A 7761-nucleotide genomic window follows, 5' to 3' on the forward strand; every position below is an offset into this window, starting at 1 on the left:
ATTTTTCCATTCTTGGGATACTTCACTTAGTAGAATGGGTTCCAGCTCTATCCAGGAAAATACAAGAGGTGCTATATCACCATTGTGTCTTATAGCTGAATAGTACTCCATGGTATACACATACCACATTTTATTAATCCACTCATGTATTGATGGGCACTTGGGCTGTTTCCACATCTTTGCAATTGTGAATTGTGCTGCTATAAACATTTGGGTGCAGATGTCTTTTTTATAGAATGTCTTTTGTTCTTTTGAGTAGATGCCCAGTAATGGGCTTGCTGGATCAAATGGTAGATCTACTTGTATCTCTTTGAGGCATCTCCATATTGCTTTTAGAGCAGTTTTAGGTTCATAGCAGAATTGAGCAGAAAGGACAGAAAGTTCCCATATGCCCTACACAGCCTCCTGTACTATTAGCAGCCTACATCAGAGTGGCACATTTATTATAATTAATGAACCTATGCTGATGCATCATTATCACCCAAAGTTCATAATTTACATTAGAGTTCGCTCCTGGTCCTGTACATTGCATGGGTTTTCACAAATGTACAATGACATGTATCCACTATTGTGGTATTATACTGAACAGTTTCACTGCCCTAAAGATCCCCTGTGTTCTGCCTATTCATCCCTTTCTCCTTCCTATCCCCTGCCAACCACTGATATTTTTACTGTCTCCATATTTTTGCCTTTTCCAGAATGTCATATAGTTGGAATATAGTATATCGCCTTTTCAGATTGGCTCCTAAGTAATGTGCATTTAAGGTTCCTCCATCTCTCTTCATGGCTTGATGGCTCATTTCTTTTTAGTGCTGAATTATGTTCCATTGTCTGCATGTACCAGTTTATTTATCCATTCACCTACTGAAAGACATCTTAATTGCAACTAAGTTTTGGAAATTATGAATAAAGCTGCTATAAACATCTGTGTGCAGGTTTTTATGTAGATGTAAATTTAAACTTATTCAAGTAAATACCAAGAAATGAGATTGCTGGATTATATGGTAAAAGTATGTTTACCTTTGTAAGAAATTGCCAAACTGTCATCTAAATAGGCTGTACCATTTTGCATTTTCACCAGCAATGAATGAGAGTTCCAGTTGCTCCACATTATCATTAGTATGCTTTAGTGTTAGCATTCTGGATTTTGGCCATTTTAATAGATGCGTAGAGATACCTTATTGTTATCTTAATTTAGATTTTCCTAATGACATATGATGTAGAGCATCTTTTCATGTGCTTATTTGCCACTTGTATATCTTTGGTAAGGTGTCTCTTCAGGTCTTTTGTCCATTTTTAAATTGAGTTGCTTGTTTTCTTCATTTTCTTATTGCTGAGGTGTTTTTTTTTTTTTTTTTCTTTTTCTTTTTTTTTTTTTTTTTGGTAGAGAAGGGGTATAATTTGCTCAGGCTGGTCTCTAACTCAAACGATCCTCCCACCTCAGCCTCCCAAAGTGCTAGGATTACAGGCATGTGCAACCATACATGGCCATTATTGCTGAGCTATGAGTTCTTTGCATGTTTTGGGTTCAAGTCCTTTAGCAGATATGTCTTTTGCAAATATCTTCTTTCATTCACCAACTTTAAAACAGAAATTATTTCTGTTTCTTTTTAGTTAGAGAAGGTATGTGACTTTTACTGTATTCAAATATCAGATAAGAGGATTGACACAAGATGATAAAACACCTGGGCATAGTGGGTCATGCCTGCAGTCCCAGCAACTCGGGAGGCTGAGGCAGGAGGATCACTTGAGTCTCGTTCAAGACTGCAGTGGGCTATGATGGGGCCATGGTACTCCAGCCTGGGCTGAAGAGTAAGATCCTGTCTCTTAAAAAAAGAAAAGTAGTAATGTGGTCTATATATACCATGGAGGATTACTCAGTCATAAAAAGGCATGAAATAATATCATTTGCAGCAACGTGGAGGGAACTGGAGACCATTATCCTAAGTGAAGTATCTCAGGAATGGAAAACCAAATGCCATATGTTCTCACTATTAAGTGGGAACTAGTAGACGGGTACACATGGGCACAAAGTGATATAAAGGACATGAGAAACTAAGAAGAGGGCTGGGTGGGTGTGGGGTAAAAACTTACCTATTGGGTACAATGAACACCATTCTGGTGACAGGCACACCAAAACCCCTGACTTAAGCATTATATGAGGTATCCATGTAATAAAAACACTTGTACCTCCTTAATTCATATTTTGAAATAAAAAATAAATAAAAAGAAAAAATCATTTTATTATTACAGCATGCAAAAATTATTTGTTAGAATGACAATTTTTAGTTTGAGGAATAAAAATGTTATAATCATTATATTATCCATTCAACAATTATTTACTGAGGATTTTCTATATTCCAGGGACTATTCTAATCACTTGAGAGTGTGGACACCCACTTGGAACCCCAGAGTTGGTATAAGAATTGATTAGAGCCAACAATATTTGAGATTCAATAGATGTAGAAAGAAGACTGCTCTTCCCTTACCTGCCTAAAAGAAGAAACTTTTGGGAAATGAGACTGCCATAAATTTCCTTTTACTCCTAGGAACAAGACCAAGAGTAACACTTCTATAAATCCCCTCTCCAAGAGAGTTTTACAGCCATGAAGAAGACAGCAGCAACACTCACACTTGCATAAACAAACATTATAACAAGTTCTCTTACTTCCCCTTTGTTCTCCTAGAAACCCATTTGTCTTTCCTAAAGAAATCTACTTGTTCTTTCTTAGGAAAACCAGAATATTTCACCCCAAAATATGCCCGCTTGGTATATTGATTATTTCAAGCTGAAAACACTGGACAAACTGTAATTGCACAAAGGACTATGTGACTGGCCATTTTCTACATGCAGCAAGCCATAAACACTTCTTTGGGAGGGGTGTCTTTCCCCATACCAGAGCAAGAAAATAATCCTTATCACCAGAGACTGGGAATGGACCTGAATAAATAAACTCACTGAAGTGACCCTTATCTTCCACTAGCTTCACATGTCCCCATCTACCTCCTAGTGACTCCCTGAGAATCTACTGCCCCTACCCCAGATACCTGTGTCCTGTCATTTCTTCACAAATTTATTGTTCTTTGTCTAAAAAATTATACAAGCTTTCTGCTTTGGCCATTTCTTTGGACTTTACTTGCTTGTGGAGATGTTCATGTAAAACTAATAAAACTTACATGCTTTTTCTCCTGTTAATCTGTCTTGTGTTAATTTGGTTCCTAGACCCAACCAAAGATCCCACTTAAGAAGATGGGGAAAGGTGATTTTGAGACTCTCCTACAAACTCAGAGGCCTTTTTCCTACTAAGTTAGGTATATAAAACCCAAATTCTAACCACCCCTTTGAGTTACTTATCACTGAGCACCCTGCATCTGTGTTTCTTGCACACACAAAATAAACTCTCTCTATTCTCTTGCTAATCTGTCTTTTGTCAATTTAACTCACAGGCCCCAAATTACTGAACCTAAGAAGATAGAGGAAAAGTTTTTCCTCCCTGACAAGAGGTCTCAACAAACAAAACAGGTACTAATCCCTGTCCTCAAGTAGCTTACATTCTAGTGACTCTAAGGGTAACATATGCATAGTTCATACGCTAGTAAGTGGTAGAGTCAGGCTTTGGATTTATGAATATTTGACTGCAGAATGCACTGAAATTTATAGAGACCTTGAAAGCTTCTTGGGGTGTTTGGTGCAACCAAGATACCAGTGTGAAGTATTGTGGAGATCAAAGGAGACAATCCCTCAAGCACAATAAACACTAAAGTGGAAGCTATTATCTTCTGTTTAAAATATAATATTTAGGCCGGGTGCGGTGGCTCACACCTGTATTCCCAGCACTCTGGGAGGCCGAGGCAGGAGGATCGCTCAAGGTCAGGAGTTTGAGACCAGTCTGAGCAAGAGTGAGACCCCGTCTCTATTAAAAATAGAAAGAAATGATTTGGACAGTTAAAAATCTATATAGAAAAAATTAGCCGGGCATGGTGGCGCATGCCTGTAGTCCCAGCTACTCGGGAGGCTGAGGCAGGAGGATCGCTTGAGCCCAGGAATTTGAGGTTGCTGTGAGCTAGGCTGACGCCACGGCACTCTAGCCCAGGCAACAGAGCGAGGCTGTGTCTAAAAAAAAAAAAAAATAGTAAGATTTACATTAAGTGTTTTCTAGAGTTTATGGTTTTAAGTTTTAAATTTTTTGTTTTTTTACAGGCAAGGTCTTGGCCTGTTGCCCAGGCTATTGCAGTGGCACAGTGTCACTTACTGCAACCTCAAACTTCTAGACTGAAGTGATCCTCCCACCTCAGCCTCCAGAGTAGCTAGGACTATAGGCACATACCACACCCGACTAGGTTTTCTCATTTTTTTAGAGATGCGGTCTCGAGGTCTTGTTATGTTGCCTAGGCTGATCTTGAACTCCTGGGCTCAAGCAATCCTCTGCCTTAGCCTCCGAAGTGGCTGGGATTACAAGTGCCAGCTGCCATGCTAGCTGAGTTTAAGTTTCTTTTAAAAGTATCTGTACAATGATATTATAGGAAGTATATGAGAGCGACAGAAATGGCCATCTCTTCCCACCCACTGCCGCTCAATGTAGAATTAGGGAAATAGGACTTATTGCCCTGAAGAGCCAAACTGTATCAAACAAGGGAAATATGCAAAGTTAGTTGAGGCTCCTTAGTAAGTTGTCTAAGGGCATGAGCCCAGCTAAATAAAGAATGTGTGAATCAGAAAGAAGGGGCCTTTGATCTACAATGGCAATGCGGGACGGAGAAATAAAAGAAGTAAATATTTGCTGTTCAGTGGAAGGAGAGGTATATTGGTGCACTTTTAATCCTCAGGGCAGGGTGTTGTCAGGAAGGTTTTAGAAACTTCTTTGTGGATTGACCTTTGCAAATGGGTTCAGCTTAAAAAAATATTTGCTTCTATTAAAAAGATACACTTAGGTGCATTAAAATTTTAAAGAGGTTAGGGTACAGAGTTACCTTAGATAGGACGAATAGGATAGGTTCTGGCATCCTCCTGCCCTGTAGGGTGATTTACAGTCAACAATAGTGTGCTGTCTACCCCAAAATCGCTAAAAGTGAGGATTGTGAATGTTCTCACCACATGGAAACGACAAGTGTTTGAGGTGATGGGTATGCTAAGTACCCTAATTTGATCATTACACAATATATGTATGGATCAAAACATCACATGGTACCCCATATATATTTCAATTATTATGTGTTGATTAAAAACAAAGTAAAATTTATTTTAAACATTTGAAGTGTTTATTAGAGCAGACAGCGATTCATGAATTGGACAGCATCAGACTGCAAGTTGTTTGGGGGCTCCACAAAAGGGGGACCAGGGAAGACTTTTCTAGGGTGAATGCGGAAGCAAGGCAAGGAAATATTCGATTGGTTAAAGTGGAACAGTGGCCTTATTTGGATTATTCCAGTGGACAGTCCCTAGCTAGAGGCTTGTTGGTAGTTTCTAATTGGTTAAGGTTAAGTTTCATTTTACTGTTTACACTCACTGGGATTTCAGTTTGTTCACATGGGAACCAAGGGCGCTGGAGCTGCCTCAGCCTAGTGGCCTCCAATTAATTATTTTAACACATCCTGTGTGAGTGTTCACCAAAATGTGCCCCCATGCAGAGGGCTCTTAATAATGAGGCTGAAAATATGCCAGACTCTGGATTCTAATCCAGACTCTACATTTACTAGCTGTGCGGTTTTAGGCAAATAGACTTAATATCTCTGTGTTTATGCTTTGTTGCCTGTAAAATGGAGACAATATTAGTATCCATCTCATAAGGTTTTAGTGAGGATTAAATATAAAGCCCTTTGGCCGGGCGTGGTATCTCACGCCTATAATCCTAGCACTCTGGGAGGCTGAGGCAGGAGGATCCCTTGAGCTCAGGAGTTCAAGACCAGCCTGAGCAAGAGTGAGACCTTGTCTCTACTAAACATATAGAAAAGATTAGCCAGGCATGGTGGTGCACACATGTAGTCCCAGCTACTTGGGAGGCCAAGGCAGGGGGATCACTTGAGCTCAAGTTTGAGATTGCTGTGAGCTATGATGCTGCCACGACACTCTAGCCCAGGGCAACAGAGTGAGACTCTGTCTCAAAAAAAAAGAAGAAAAATTAAAAAAAAACCCTTAGAACAGCATCCAGTACATAGCTAGTGCTACATGTTTGCTATTATTACTGATGTGTATCAGGTACTGTCTAGTGGAGCTTACACTTTCATTGGGAAGGGGTGGTAGGAGACAGCCAATAAACAAACATAATCATTAAATTAAATAGTATGTTATAATAGAACTTGATAAGTGCTGAGGGGAAAAATGGCGTTGAGAGTTCTCAGAGAGAACTGCTCTGAGTGTAGCATCTACATTAACATACCTTTACCAGGGAGCTGTCTGCCCTAGCACAGCTTTTCCATTCCACTGTCTTCACCAACATAATTTTACTATTCCAGGAAACTCTTTTCTAGGAGATATAGACTACAAATAGCCTTGCTGTTTGTTCCAGGAACTTTCAAAAAAATCCATTTAAGTGAACAGCTTGATTGAAGACTGTTTACTTTCTAAGACTCTTGGACTCTTAGAAATGTTCATCTCAAATCTTTGCTTTGCTTTGCCTACCAAGTCTATAATTTTATGCAACTCTACTCAAATCCCTACAACAAAAAATCTGCCTTAAACCTGCCTCCCAGACCTCCTAACAGCCCAACTACATCCCCTCTGGCTCCAAGACTCTGTCAAGGTAGTGCACATTCTTTCTCTCTTATCACAATATGAATACACTCCGCTTTTTCTTACCAATAGGTTGTTTCTGGAAGCCAGCATTTGACAGGGATACATTGCATTTTAAATAGAATCATCAGGGCCGGGCGCAGTGGCTCACGCCTATAATCCTAGCACTCTGGGAGGCTGAGGTGGGAGGATCACTTGAGGTCAGGAGTTCGAGACCAGCCTGAGCAAGAGTGAAACCCCATCTCTACTAAAAATAGAAAAAAGAGGCCAGGAGTGGTGGCATGCACCTGTAGTCCCAGCTACTCTGGAAGCTGAGGCAGGAGGATCCCTTGAACTCAAGAGTTCAAGGTTGCAGTGAGCTATGATGATGCCACTACACTTTAGCTGGGGTGACAGAGCAAGACTATGTCTCCCCCAAAAATGTATATATATAAAATCATCAGGGTAGGCCTTGACAGGGTTCAGGGTATGCTACGCTAAAATAAACACCTTGGCATCGAGAAAATGGCAGAAGCAGGAAGTTCTCTCTAATCTTTTCTCACCATTCTCCCCTGAAGCAGGCTATAAAGAATTCTCTGACCTTCCTCTAAAGTACATCATAAGACCCTCATTCCAGAGGGGTCCTCTCTGTACCCAGGGGAAAGGGATGAGAACACACAGAGACACAGGGGAAAAACTGAAACACTTTCTAAGTTCCCTCTAGTCTGTTACCACTGGATCATATGCCCTTTTGTCCTCCAATCACACTTCTGCACGGTTGTCCATAAAAATATGTTCCCTGTTTCTTTGAGTTTTCATTTGTGAAGGCTCCCATGTCACATAAAACTTATATTAAATACATTTAGGCCAGGTGTGGTGGCTCACACCTGTAATCCTAGCACTCTGGGAGGCCGAGGCGGGAGGATCGCTTGAGGTCAGGAGTTCGAGACCAGCCTGAGCAAGAGCGAGACCTCATCTCTACTAAAAATAGAAAGAAATTATATGGACAGCTAAAATTATATATATAGAAAAATTAGCCGGGCATGGTGGCG

Source organism: Lemur catta, chromosome 2 (assembly GCF_020740605.2).
Source record: "Lemur catta isolate mLemCat1 chromosome 2, mLemCat1.pri, whole genome shotgun sequence".
NCBI classification, from domain to species: domain Eukaryota; kingdom Metazoa; phylum Chordata; class Mammalia; order Primates; family Lemuridae; genus Lemur; species Lemur catta.